Source organism: Artibeus jamaicensis, unplaced genomic scaffold (genome assembly GCF_021234435.1).
Source record: "Artibeus jamaicensis isolate MK-2021 breed Jamaican fruit bat unplaced genomic scaffold, CSHL_Jam_final contig_327, whole genome shotgun sequence".
Taxonomy (NCBI): Eukaryota; Metazoa; Chordata; class Mammalia; order Chiroptera; family Phyllostomidae; genus Artibeus; species Artibeus jamaicensis.
The window spans coordinates 5,535,885-5,550,295 of record NW_026521772.1 but is presented as its reverse complement, the minus strand read 5'-3'; the positions used below and the strand labels follow the sequence as shown (position 1 = coordinate 5,550,295).

At 43.2% G+C, this 14,411-nt stretch overlaps 1 long non-coding RNA gene across 1 annotated transcript in view; it reads right to left on the bottom strand.

The window, feature by feature from the left end:
• Positions 1 to 6,284: 6,284 nt before the first annotated feature.
• LOC128627153 (uncharacterized) overlaps positions 6,285 to 14,411 on the bottom strand; it is a 25,952-nt gene continuing 17,825 nt past the window's right edge. The window contains exon 3 of the long non-coding RNA XR_008391268.1: positions 6,285 to 6,936. This is a non-coding gene — a long non-coding RNA (uncharacterized LOC128627153). The remainder of the gene's footprint in view (positions 6,937 to 14,411) is intronic.

Sequence of the window (14,411 nt, the reverse complement as noted above, 5' to 3'; positions counted from 1 at the left end):
TCCTCTATACTAGTTTCCGGCGTAACAGAGTCCACTCTTTTGTTTTGACTTTTTGTGATATGGCCTTAGCCTCAGTCCAGAAACTTTGTTCTTGCTGCCTGCTCCTTTGCATTCATTTCAATATTTCTACCTCAGGGAAGGTGGGGTTTCGTTTCGTTTTGTTTTTGTTTTTTACCGCAAAGAAACTTTCTGCCACAAAAAAGCAGGTTCTTTCTTCCTTACTCGGGGAAGCGATTTCTTTCTGTCTCACTCTCACTCGGGGCGGCTTTGGGGCTCCTCCGTTTTCTCCTTAGAAAGTGGGATTCTCCAGTTATATTTTAACTAAAACTGGTTGGGAAGCGACTTCCTGAAGGGTTGGACAGGGGAGAAAAGAGAGGAGGATCTTGAAGGGACTATGTAATATCCACATGGCTTCCCTTTATGTTCTGAAAAGACTAAGATTTCGAAAGAGCTGCCACCGGGGCTAAAATGTCCAGGTGGATGAAGAAGGAAAACCAACAGCTTGAATTTTTCCATCATGAGTCTCAGTTTCCGGGGCCTCCCACATCTAAGGCAACCCGTGGCATCTTCAAGATAGCCCTAAAAGGCAGGTGGAAAGTCAAGTAAAGAAAGGACCCTGGAAACGAAGGATGGTTGATGTCCTTCAGAAAAACGCTTTCTAGAACCGGAAGCGGTAACCACGCTACAGCTACTGAGTTCCTTGCCCGTGTAAGTTTGCGCATTTCAAATGGCAAAGGTCTTATTCACACGCTATTTGTTTTCAATTGGTGAGGATGCGTTAGGCTCAGCTAGAACTCACCGTTCCCCTCCCTTCCACTTTCTCCTCAAACGTTACAACCATATAAAAGAGGGTCCTCTAAAGTTGCACACTAACCAGAGAGTTCTGTGTCCCTAGTGCCACTGTCTTTCCACAAGAGCAGTAAGGGGGAAGACTAGATATCTGGAATCAAGGGCCCCCACTGTATACCTAACTGCATTATTGTAGGAGGAAGGAGAGAGGGAGTATGTATTTTTAAGAACCACCTCACATGATTCTTCTCAATCAAGTTCAGGAAATACCTATTGGCTTGGGGATGAGCTAAGCCCTGGTGTTTCATTCTAAGGACCTGGGTTCACTCTTCATGTCAACTAAATTTCATCAAGAGTCATTTCTATACTTGGAGAGTGGAGATCATACTATATACTCCAAGCTGCAAGAGGGAGCTTGTTGCTCCAAAGCCTAGCCTCCTCTCTCATGCTTTAGAACTATTTTGGACCATGCTATGAATTGATGGATCACCCAGTACTAATTCCATCAAAACCCCCTTCCTAGTTTTCTCAGCCCACCCAGAGCTTCGAAGCTCATCCTTTAGTGCAGGTGTCTTGTACCTATGCTACTCCACATGTCCTCTGATGTGGGCCAATTTATTCCTCCCTTTCCCACACCTGAGCCTTCCTCTGTATGCTTTGAACTCCTGGTTTGTGTTCTGCAGACTCCGTTGTCCTAACTTATTCCTTCCATTGCCTCCACTAGAATCTTCCATGATGAGGCTTTTCCTTTAGGGTCATCTGTGCATATGAGTCCAGAGCGTTCAGATTCCTAGGTATCTCTGAGGTCTTGGCCCCTCTGCTTCTCCCAAATCTCACCTGGTCTCTTCAATCTCTTTCATTGGCTCCTCCTCCTCCATTGACTGGCTCCAACATCTACATTTTGGAGAGTTTCTAGAGCTCCATCCTAGACTCTTTTTAATGTAAATGTCTCCCCAGGTAACCTTTAGTTTATATGACCCAATTATTATCTCCAGTCCAGATCTCTCCCTTGGACTCTAGACTTCTAGTCCCATCTGGCTGTATAAATACACATGTCCAATGCGGAGCCCTTTATTTCAAAGTACCCGTTCTAAGATTCTTTCTCCCCATTTCTCTAGTTCCATCCACTACTATTTCCCCAAACCTAGCAATTAATTTTGATATTCCTCCTTTTCATTTGGGGTATGTTGGGGCCCAGAGCAGGCTGCTCTGAGATACCCCACATGGCATATTGATTACCTTGTGTTAAAATCTGAGAATTAGCAGGAGCTGGAAGAGGTCTCTCCACTCTTTGTTTCTCTAAAAAGAGAAAGTAAATCTCCATGTAAAAGGCTCCCTCCTTGCTCCTGAGGGCTGAGAGACAACCTTTATCACAAGAGTTATAAAATCCAGGGTCAATAAAGCCTGTGGAACAAACCTGGTAATTACCTTTACTAATTTACTACTAAGCTAAACCTTGCTTAGATGCCTTTCTAATGAGCACTCACTTTTTTTGTCCTGTTGTCAGTTTTTCACAAATGTATTTCCTTTTTGTCTAAAAACCATAAAAAGATATCTAGTTCAATCATTTATTTGAACCTCATTTTGTGATCTGAGCATTATATTGTGATCTTTTTTCCCTGTTAATCTAGGCTTGTGTCAAATTTATTATTTTTCAACTACTCCGGCCATAAGACCTAAAGAAGTTGGGGCGGGATGAAAGTCTCTGACTCCCCAACATCCTTTCTCCTCAACTTGTTCATCAGGAAATCCTGTATGTTTTCTTTACAAATATATTGTGAATCTTTCCATTTAAATCCATTTCCACCATCACATTCCTAGTCCAAGTCAGAATCATCTCCCATTTCTACTTTACCCTTGCAAATGGCTTTTCTCCTTTAATGCTAAGCCCTGCTTAATGTATTCCCAGCAGCAAGGAAAGTGATCTTTCAAAAACCTAAATCAGATTGTGTCCCATCTCTTGTACAACTTCTTAATGGAAAACCATTGTTGTGATGAAATCCAACCTCCATTCTTTGCCTGTTCAGCCCAGCATTGATCCGACCCTTCCTATTTTTGCAACTTCATCTCAGCCCCAGTGCCTTGCTTCCTGCGCTTGGTCCCACGGTCTGCTTTCTGCCCTGTGACCTCTGAGTGTGCCGTTTCTTCAGTCTGAAGAGGACCTTCCTCAGGCTCCCAGCAGAGTTGTCTGATTCTCATAGGTCTCAACTGTCACCTCAGAGAAGCCTTTCCTAATCACACTATCTAAACCCTCTACTGTGTCCTCTGTTTTACTCTATCTGTCACATCAATCTTGAAATTTCTTTCATCACCAGTATCATAGTTAGCATAACAATTCCATACTAATCTATTTGTGTGTTTATTATCTGTGTTTCTTACAATAATTATTATTTTCAACGGGATGTACTAGCAAGAGTTTGGGATGTGGAATTAAGTGGAAGGCCTACGTTAATTTTAGGTCGCATTACTTACCTATTATGTGATCTTGGCAATTTACTTTCTCTCTCTGTGCCTTATTTTTCTCATTAGTAGAATGGGGTTAATGTGGCATTATAAAATTTTTGTTAGGATTAGTGAGATAACATCCATGTAGATGTTCTCATTCACAAAACTATATGCCAGGTAAAATCATTTTAAGAATTATTTAAGAAGCCTCTGTACAAAGCTTTTTCCTTAATTCCCACCCCACGTTTTTTGGCATGAATTAAATAAATGCTCTGGGCATGTTCATCATGCAAACCAGTTGAGTGGATGAACATAAGTCCCCTCACTCTTGGAGAACAGATTTCAGGGAAGGCAGGCAAAGCTTCCTGAATCCACACAGGGAGACACTGCCAGCCAGACAAGCCCAGTGAGGCCCAGGGAGAGCATTAAGGAGACCTGGTGGAGACGAGGTCACATTTTAAAGTAGCTGCATGCCTGCCCTGGACTTAGGAGGCTCAGAAATGGGGTTGGCCATTGGAGCTTGGGTTGTTGACTGATTTGTTCAAAAGTCTGTATGGCTTTCTTTACTACTAGAAGCTAAGCTCAAAAGATAGAGACATTACCCTATTTCATCTAAAATCTGACTTTCTCCCACCTCCTGTAGACCATGTCTACATGGAAAGTTACTTTTGCATAAAAGGAAAAATAAACACTAGACTTGAAAACAGAAGTCCTGGGTCTGGGCACTGGTTCTGTCAGCTACAGCATAGAAAGATGTTCTGAGCCTTTCTGGAAGGTTGGAATCACTAGCAGACTCTCAGGCAATGTTAGAGGAAGCGAAACTGGGAATCCCTTTGGGAGGGGAATTTGGCAAATCATTATTTGCCAAGCACATATCCTACTGACAGCAAGTTTTTAGAAATGTATATATTTGCATGTGTGTATAAAAGCATGTACAGGAAAGGTGATTGCTCCATTGTTTATATTAGCAAGTTACTGGAACCAGTGGGCTAGAGAAGTATGGTCTGTTTATATGAATTATGCAGCTGTTAACATGAAGGAGATCTGTGTGTTACTGACAAGGAAATTGGAGCTATATTGTTAAGAAACAACAAGGTGCAAAAGAGCATCTTGTATTTTACTGTGTGTGCGTGTGTGCATGTGTAAGCACATGCACTCAGAGATACACATGCTTATGTGGTTGTAGTCATAGACTATTCCTGGAAAGATTTACAAGTACTGGTGGCAGTGACTTACTTGAGACAGGAGTAGAAGAGAATTGTTTGTGGTTGTTTTTCTCTATAGTTTGAAGTCTTAAAAAAAATCATGCATCTATGACCTTTTCAAAAAAAGAGTTTACACTTTTTAGTACCATGGCACCATATCTGCGATGGCACTCATTGAGTCAGTGAAGATGTCTAACCCTGGTACCGTTTGGGCAAGTCACTTCATCTTGCTGAGATTTTTCATCACCTCTTACACAGTTATGATGTTGAACAGCCCTCAGGACTAGGTCAGGCCACTATGTGGACATGCCAGGGCACCTGAGTAGGGAACACAGCTGATGTCTGACAAACGCTTGCCAATCTCCCTTTCTGTCCCTCAGCCACAGGTAGCGTCATCAGCACGTCATCCTTCATGACCCGGGTTTCCTTTCTTAGGCCAGGAAAGTTGCTGCGGGTGCCATGGCTATTTAAATCCACTGACCTTTCCTGCTAAAGTCAGCTCCATTTTAGGGGATAGAGATAACTAAGGGTGCTGATGACCTGTGTTGGGAGGTGGGGCAGGGGTGGGGTAGTTTCCTCCTCAGATCCATGTGACCTACTGGCTCTTGTGCTCTGCAAATTTCTCTTGATAGAGATGCCTGCCAGCCTGGCTGGTAATCTTGGAGAAGATAGGAATAGCAGCGGCTCATGGTTGCAACTCCCACCCTCTCCCTGGCCTGAAGTCCTTCTCCACTATTGCCAGAGTTTTCATTTCTTTCATTGCCTTGGCCTTTTCAAGTTCTCTTCTGAAGGTCATGGGACTTTGCCAGAGCTTCAGGGTTGTGCTGGCATGCTTTCCAGAGGTCATGGTCTAGAGAAGCACGTAAGAACAGTTCATTCTCCCCTTAAGAGGCATGGTCAGAATGTCATTGTCCTGTCTGGTTCCATCAGGCCAAGTGACCCCACCAAAGGAAATCATGTGATCTAAGTCATGTGATCACAATCTCCATGGGCTCTACTTGCCCCCACCCCCATCACAGAATCGGAAGAAAAGTGGTATATTTGCTAATTCCAGAGGGTGAACCACTCCACACACACTGCTACAGCCTACTAGAAGGGAGAACTCCTCCTGGAGTTATACTGAGCTTGCTCAAGGTTGAACACCTGAAAGTCTCCACAAAGCTTCATGCACATGCCGCTAATGTACAAGAAGCAGCTTACACAGAGCTCCTTTTGATCCTTATAGCTTTCATTTATAAAAAGCTTTTATGAAGTGTTAATTTTGTTTATCAACAAGGCTGGGCCATGGTGCCCAGATGTTTGGTAAAACATTATTCTGTATGTTTCTGTGAAGGTGGTTTTGGATGAGACTAACAGTTGCCTTGGTGAACCTAAAGCAGTTTACCCTTAATAATGTAGCGTGGCTTCCTCCAGTCAAGATTGGCTTCATCCAAGTCAAGACTGACTTCCTTCAGCAAGGCTTGAACTGCAGCTCTTCTTTGCATCTCCAGCCTGCTGGCTGACTCCATCCGATCCTGGGCTCTCCAGGCTTCCACAGTCACATGAGCCAATTTCTTAAAACTAGTCAAAGTCTCCCTCTCTCTTTCTTTCTTTATATCTGTCTATAAGATTTGAATTTCCAATTGTGTCCTATGAGCAAACAAAACCTAATTAAATAATTTTCATCAACATCTTATCAAAGTCAAAACAAAGAAGAGCGTGCACTGCAAACACTAGAAAAATATATTAAATGTTAAAATTAAACAATGGAATTGTGGTTGGTTTTCCTAATATTTCTAAATGTTTAATAATGAAAGTGCAATTTATAAAAACATTTAAAATTAATTTCTTAACAAGGAGGTTTATGTTATGACAAAATGGAATTTTTAAGTAAAGATCAATTTCAAAGTAAAAACCAAAGCAAATACTAGTGTGCTCGCTGTGGAAAGGCGGCTTCAACTCAAACAGTCCATGCCTCTCTTTAACCAGCTGCTGCCGCTGAGACCCCGTCTAGGAGTGTTGCCATTGTCTGGTGTTCCTGGACAGGAGGGCTGCGTGTCTCCCCGAATTCGGAAGTGACCACTGGTCCGAGGGCAGACCAGCTATGTGCCAAGCTTGAGCCGAGTGCACCCGACCACAGCTAGTTTTCCTGTGATTCTCACAGCTCCTGTGCAGGAGAGGTAGGTTACTCTCACTTAACAGATGAAGATGCTGAGGCTTCAAGAGGTAATGTGTGTGTATGTCACTGACTTAACGATGTTTCCACGTTATGATGTTGCAAAGTGATACGTGTTCATTACAACCCGTGCTTTGAATTTTGATCTTTTCCTGGGCTAGTGATAATCAACACCGTCCTGTCTCATGGTGCTGGACAACAGCAGCCAGCCGCAGCTCCCAGGCAGCCACATGACGACGAGAGTAAACAACCCGTACTCCACAGTGTACAGTTGTTTGGATATTGTGCTCTGTGTCTTCTCATTCCATCTCGTTTGCCTTATACCACCTGTGTCTCCTGCTTCTGGTGAGAAGAAGTGGAAAATGGTTGTGAGGCAGAGCCCGCATTTGGACCCTACTCTCCTAACTGCAGCCCCAGAGTTCTTCTGCGTCCTGGCTGTCTTTCCCGGGATCCCAGGATGTGCGGGAGAGGGCAACACCAGAAATCTGGTTCGTTCTAGATCAACTTTTATATCGGAGGGGGTGGCATATAAAGAAGTACTTAAGAACACAATTTCTCATACCATTTCCTGGGTCTTACCGTCTCCACCTCACCAAGTCTCCATGAATTCCACATTACAACTTCCTACTCCAAACCAAGACACAGGAAGATGAGGCCCGTTTTCCCCTTAAACGCAGCAGAGGCTGTAGGCTCCCACCCTCTTTGGCTAGCACCTCAGTCCCCTTTCTGACCTACAGGGTGGGCCTCTCCCCTTTACTCTTCCTCTGCCATTTCTTTTATTTCACACCAAGGAAGCATCCTTCTCACCCGCCCGTCCTTCTCACCTGTCTCCATCAGAGCAGGAGTGAGGTGGGGACATTGTGCTGACATTGAAAGGAGGTGGCAGGCGGGGAAGGTGGGGATAGTGGAGGAGGTAGCTTGGGAGGGTTGAGAAAAAGCTGCTGAGTGGATCAATGGAATGAAAAGTAGTGGTTAAGAGCACAGACTCTCTGCAGCCAGAGTATGTGGGTTCAGATCCACACTTGACCCTTCACTATTTCTGCGCGGACTCAAGTGAATGGCTTTGTCTGTCAGTATATCACCACACACGTATGTGCTCCGTGTTTGTTTTTCTGGTCCCCAAACTAGCTGCGTGACTTGGGTAACTCACGTCCTTTCTCTGTCCTTCAGTTTTCTCATTTATAAAGCATGAGGGTTGGATTAGGTAACCCAAATTTCTTTTTCATTTTCAAGTTCTAGACTTCTGACCTCTCCTTAATCATTGGAAAATTGTGTGAAGTCTCTCTTGAGGTCTGGCTCTATAGAGTGTCATTTAAATGATCCCAGTATCCTTGTCACTCAGTCTCTACCCTTATAACTTCATGACTTTAAACATTACAACTTTTTTGATTTTTAAGATAGTCTAGGTGAAGTTCAAATTCTCTGGAAGATTTTAAAAGCAAAAAAAAAAAAGGGAGGATACTAACAGCAAAAAAGGGCCAACAGGCACCCTGGAAGGGGGTGGCAGGAGGACGGGGCTGCAGCCTGCCGCACCCCAAATTCCCACTCAGTTTGCACCTTTAGTGCCACGGCTACTTCGTTTGCCGAGACAGACCTACCTTTCTCCTTTTCTCAGCTCCACGGTGTTGTTAAGTAGTTACCTTATTTGTTCTTTCCTTTCACCACCAGACTTTAGGATAGGATGGTCTACCCCAGATGCCTACGCTGCCAGGCCACCTGGCCACGTCCCCACCCACTTTGGCCTCTCTGAGAAGCTCCACCCAGTGAGTCCTTCTCAAAATGCTCCACCCCTTTGCTGTCAGTGGCTGCCACTCTTCTATCTTCTTTGGCCTCCTTTGACTTTGAAACAGCCTCTAACCCTAGTCTAGCTGACCTTGGGCCAAGCCCAGGCTGAAGGAGTGGGCAGGCTCAGGGAGTCTCACCGGAGGAGATTTAGTCTCTCTGACAAGACCAAGATTGTCTTGAGTATAACCCACAGAGAGTTTAGATGTCAATAGTCCATTTTGAGGGTGTGTGAATTCTCTTCCCTTCTCCTAAACCCCTTTTTCCACCCCACAAATGCCTCCTTTCCTTGACTGCTTTTGAAGCAAATGTTTACAGAGCTGCCTAGGCAGGTTCAAAACAAACAGCTGCCAAAGCCCCACCCCTCCCCCTGGTGCACTTGCACTTGCTGCTGCTATAAGTAGAATGGGATCTATAGCCCCAACACTGGAGTCAAGTTGCAGATATTCGGGCTCCGCCCTGTGTTTTGCCTAAGGGCAGAGGTGGGGGGGGGCAGATTTGACGCACCAGCTCCACTCCATGTTTCCCTTCACCTTGGAGGGTTCTGTCCAAAGGCTAGGTGGAACTGGCACATGCTCTGGGCGGGGTGGTTCCAGGAGAACTTGGAGTAGAGCCGCAGTTCGTTTGCATTTCAAAGCCAGGCTAGGCTAAGAGCTTGGAGGTATCTCTGTTCTTTCCCAAAGATGAGCTGCTCTCAGCCCCACTGTTAGACAGCCTTTGTCAGTACGGACCTGACTGCGGGCCTAACCCCAAAGGGGTTTGTTTTTCTCACTTAAGAAGTCAGAGGTAGCTGCCAGAGCTACCCATCAGTGTCAGGGTATAATTAATGTACCAAACACCTCATACATTTGTGCTACACCATCTTTAGTAAGTGGCTCTTCTTATGGACTAAAGATGGCTTTTGCACCTCCCAGCATTATATCTGTATTCTAGGCAAGAAAAAAGGATGCATGGTGAAGGACAAAAGACCAAGGTGGCATTTAGCCAGCTGCCTTGGCCTTTTTACCACACTTCCCTGCAAACATCCTCTGCTTGCGTCTCATTGGCCAGCACCATGTCACGTGGCCGTCCCTATGTGCAGAGGAAGCTGTGAGAGTTTTAACTGAGTGACTTTGATACCTAACATCAAGTCAGGGCTCCCTTAGTGAGAAAAAGGGGGAGACATGGATATATCGTAGGTAAGTAGCCCTGTCTGCCATAACTGGGACTCCTCCCACAGCACCTCCAAACAAGTTCACAAATACTTCCAAGTCCCAACTCTATCACCATAGATCATCTGTGCTCCCCGCGGACTTGGATGGTACAGCAGAGCAGTTCAGAGTCTCAGCTCCAGAGTCATGTGTGCTCAAATCCCTGTTCTACACTCATTAGCTTTCTGGGTTGGTCCAGTCACTCAGGGCCTCCATTTGCACACCTATAAAGCAGGAATAGTAATTGTTTCTACTTCTAGGGTTGTGGTCGGGATTAAATGATTTAGTAAATATATAGTCTATGGTATGTACATAAGAAGAACTCAACAAATGTTAGCTATTATTATTCACTTGCTGGGTAGATCATACTGAAACGTGTTCTGACATGTCATCTGAGAGACTGTGAGCCTGCTGTGCGAAGATGCTGCCTTCTCTTCTCCACCACTTTTAAGTGCGAAAGCAACTACTTAACTAAACAAGTGACCCATCAACTCGCTTGCCTTGTAAACACTGAAAACCTTACAGAGAAAGCTAAAGGCCCCTGACAACCGTGTCCCTTCACTCTGCCTTTTCCCAGTCCCTGCAAGTGAACATTGTCATCACTTTTTGTTTTTCCTTCAGACCTTTTCCTATACATTTCATATAAACTCGTGGAAAATATAAAGATTAAAAAATTACACTTGTACCATGTTGTATGGACCATTCTTCAACTTCCTTTTCTTCCCAACTCAATCATATATCTTGGCAATCAATTCTTTTATTAGACGTAGCTTTCCCAAGTTGTCTTTGATTTTCTGTTTCCAAATTGCTTCCTGGTACTTCCTAGTATGGATATGGAATACTATATTTATTTAGCTAATCCCCTATTCACCATTACCTGGGTCATTTCCAGTTTAGGCTATGGCAAAACAGTGATGCAACTGTGACCATTGTACAGGTGCCTCTTTTGTGCATGTAGTTACCATAAAATGCAATTTCTGGGTTTGGGTATGTAAGCACTTTAAATCTTTAGTGGTGTTGCCAAGCAACCTTCTGCGCCCTTACAGGAATAGTTGTAACTAAGAATGTGGTGGGTTTTGTGGTAGTGGCGGTGGTGGTGGTAGTGGGGGTGGCTGTTTTTAATCTTTCATTTAGATCTACCTGTGGGCCTAGTCCAGTCTAAGTTAGGTAAATGTTAAATCGCACACTCCACCAAGGTTTACACAGAGAATTTGCTGTATTCTGACATCTTTTTAGACTGTTTTCTGTGTTAGAAAACTCTTTCTGTTGAGTCTGATAGGCTCTCTCTCTCTCTCATTATACTTTGGTCCTTTTCCACCCCTGAGACCCAGGGAGAACAAGCCTAATTCCTGTTTCACATGATGTGCCCAGCCCGTATCAGGCTGAAATTCCTGCTGCCTCCCCCACCATGCCCATTGAAAAATTTTCAGGGTTTTTGAGCATATAAATGAGATAATCTTTGTGAAAGTAGTGTGAGTTCTTTTCAAGGTTGGAATGTAAGTATGGCAACAGTATGTTCTAAATTTTTTAGGACAGATTAGTTTTCTGATAAACTCTTATTTCATATTAAATTTTTGAATATGTAATACAGTCACATGGCTTAAAACTTCAAAATTACATGAAGACACACACTGAAAAGTCTTGCCGCCATCCTCACCTACATCCTGCAGTCTCTGACTTCTTCGCCCATGCCCGCCGGCACCCACTTCGGTGGTCTTCTTTGGTGCCATTCAGTGAGTTCTTCATTCAAGTACTTGCAGATGTAAAAATTCCCATTTTTTTCCACTATGTGCCCCCCATCCCCACTGCCCCTCACTTCTTTTAATTCACATTATTATAGTGACGATCTTCCCATATGTGACCATAGAGTGCTTCCCAATAATTACTTTTAACTCTTTCTATTATGGAAACATTTAGACTTAGAACATAGAAAATTCAACCTCTCATAATCTCCATCCAGCTTCCACAATTATAGATAATTTGCCAATTTTAAATTTATTTTTCTACTTTAAAAATTTTGTTGGAGTACTTTAAAGCAAATCCCTGCCGGCATGTTTCCACGTGCATGTTTCTTCATTATTTTTAATGGCTGTATGGGTGCTCATTCATATAGAGATGTGTACCATAGTTTATTTGAACATTCCTCCACTGATGGATATTTAAGTTGTTTTCCTAGCATAATTGTGTTAATAAAGAGAAATTGCTATATATGTATATATGTACATATATATACATACATGCATATACACATAAGTGGTATATTTTTACTATTTAAAAACTTTATAAAAATAAATTTACTAATTGAAAAAGAAAATCTTTTATCAGATCGAGGTTTCAAGGTGAAGTTCATTAAGTGTAATCACTGCAGGATCTGAGTAGTACTGTGGAGGCTGCAGGAGCTCGGGCATTAGGTACCTGCCTACCTTAATGCTTTTCTCACATTTTCATGATTAAGAAAGCTCTGGATTTCCCAAATCCTGTCTTCTGGGTTTTTTTTGCCAAGGCCTTTCTCAACTCACCGAGAACTTCCTCCAGAACATCTCGGTCTCAGCCCTATCAACATACTGGGCTGAATACATTTTTGCTTTGTGGGTCGTCCTGTGCATTGTAGGGTGTGGAGCACCGTCCCTGGTCTCTACCCACTAGATGCCAGTAGCCCTCCCTACTCCCACTTCCATTTTGATCATGAAGAACATCTCCAGGTGTCGCCCAATGTCCCCTGGGGAACGATCTGCCGCCCTTGAGTGTTACTGCTTCTGTCTCACAGCAAAGGGAGGAAAACCAAACAAGGTGGCAAAGAACAGAGAAACCTCTCATGGTCTACCAGGTAATATCAAAACAAGGAGAACAATTAGACTGAATTCTGCTTCTATTTCATTTTCCATTTCAGAGCCAATTGCTTCTTTGTTTAACTGAGAAGTTCTAATTTACTAGTTTAAATAAGACTGGAGAAGAGAACTAGAAGCAGAAGGGCCAGTGAAAGAATTTATTAATTCCTCTTTCCAGCCAGTGACCTTGGTTGATATTTCTTAGAAGTGATATATCTCAAGTACTGTTTATCCTTTTACCTCTGATAAGTCATATTTTGTGTATTTATTTTGTGATATAAAGCCTTGTTTTCCATCGAATGTCTCCAGGTGAACTCCATGAAGTTGAAACATTTTTATGTGACTTGAATTTTTATCTAAGTTTTTATTAATTTCTGCATCAAAAGGTCTGTGTTTTTATCTCTATGACTCTCAGAATGTGCATGCATCTTAGAACTGGCCACTGACTTCAGAGAAAATGGAAGAGGAGTCTAAGGAGAAACAATTTGTCTTGTCTGGAGAGGGAAGAGTGGAACTGAATCTTCCCAGCCTAGAATATAAAGTAAATGTGCTGCCAGGTGCCTACAGACCCTGTCTAGCCATCAGGGTCGGTTCACTGCCTAGTCTTCTAAGAGGCTCCTGGACATATTTGCTAAGAAAAACTGGTTTTTCTCATACTCTTGCTCCTACAGCGTCCTTTAAGACTGCCTGACATGGTGAAGTGAGGTCATATGTCTCCCTTTAATCTGGCCCCTCTATTTGGCTGTGAGCATGGACCCATTCATATGTATCCCTATAATTCCCAGTATTTGTTACGTTACTTGGTTCATACTAGTTGCCAAATAAAACTCAGTTTAGTTTGAGTTGGTTAAATAATTGAACCCTTTCCTCTCAACCTTTGACTGTTTGAGAAATTTGTATTACTTATTCCTTTTGGAGTTGATGCATTTGGGATATTTCTTCTATGCCCAGGGAAAAACATGGCTGTTACATTCAGTGAAAAATGACTTTTACCACTGCCATCATCATCACTCTTAATAAATGCCTCTCCTATGCCAGACATTCTGCACATAATCTCGTCTGGTATATTGCAAAGTAGGCATTCTTATGCCCATTTTTGAAAGCTGAAGCTCAGAGAGGTTGAGAAACTTATCCAAGGTCACCCACCTAGTAAGTGGGCAAAATGGGATCTCTGATTTCTAGATTTCTATTTCCTCATCCTGGCTGGTGCGGCTCAGTGGATGGAGTGCAGGCCTGCAAACCAAAAGTGTGCTGGTTTGATTCCCAGTCATGGCACATGCCTGAGTTGCCGACCGAGCCCCAGTTGGGAGTGTGTGAGAGGCAACTGATAGATGTTTCTCTCACACATTGGTATTTTTTCCCCTCCCTGTCCCTCTCTCTAAAAAATAAATAAGATTTTAAATAAGTATCTGCTTTTCCCACTGTGTGCTTTCACTACAAGATAAACGAGAGTTTCTGGGGAAGATCCAATGTGGAGTAAAATCTTTGGTGAGAGACGTTCTTATTTTATCCCTAGCAGAATATTCCAAACCAGGGTGGTCTCTCAGATTTCTTTTCCACAGGAGAGAATTCATTCCCTGTCAGGGTTGGAGGAACATGGGCCTCCTGCCTGGAGAAATAGTTTGTTCACAGTAACACAGGGATCCATCGGAAAGGTCATCTTGGGGTCATCTTGGGAAGTAAGAACCTTGCAGCGGGTTCCAGCCTCATTTCCTCTCATCCTGGAGGTCACAGCTGTGGCATTGTGCAGGGACTGGTTTGGAACAGAGTTTCTGCGGCCCAGCCAGCAGAAGTTAGGGTGGGGCCGACCCTGTGAACATCAAAGTCCAATGTCGCTTTCACAATTTCTGCTCAGTGACCTCTTGAGCAATTCTTTTTGTAGTTTTATTATGATTATTAATTAATTAATTAATTAATTTTACTCCTTTGCTTTTGGCCTGTCTTGTATAGGAAAACTATGTAACTTGTCCAAACTAAGACAATTTTGAGAAGAGGGTACTTGTTAATAATTGCAGCG